Raw genomic sequence first — 458 nt, 5'->3', positions numbered from 1 at the left:
CAGACATTTAAAGAAGATCTACATCCAATACTACTTAATTTATTCAAAAAAATAGAAATGGAGGGAAAACTTCCAAATTCCTTCTATGAAGCCAGCATCACTCTCATACCAAAGCCTGGTAAAGATACAACCAAAAAAGAAAACTATAGACCCATATCCTTAATGAACATAGATGCAAAAATTCTCAGTAAAATACTTGCTAACCACATACAGACACACATCAAAAGGATCATCCACCATGATCAAGCTGGCTTTATTCCAGAGATGCAGGGATGATTAAATATACATAAGTCAATAAATGTCATAAATTACATAAATGGGCTAAAAGACAAGAATCACATGGTCATCTCAATAAATGCAGAGAAGGCCTTTGACGAAATGCAACATGCATTTGTGTTCAAAGTCCTAGAGGGAATTGGAGTAGAAGGAACATACCTCCACATAATTAAAGCCACATA

Source organism: Nannospalax galili, unplaced genomic scaffold (assembly GCF_000622305.1).
Source record: "Nannospalax galili isolate Female #2095 unplaced genomic scaffold, S.galili_v1.0 scaffold135, whole genome shotgun sequence".
Classification (NCBI taxonomy): Eukaryota; Metazoa; Chordata; class Mammalia; order Rodentia; family Spalacidae; genus Nannospalax; species Nannospalax galili.
This window is presented reverse-complemented; position numbering follows the sequence as displayed.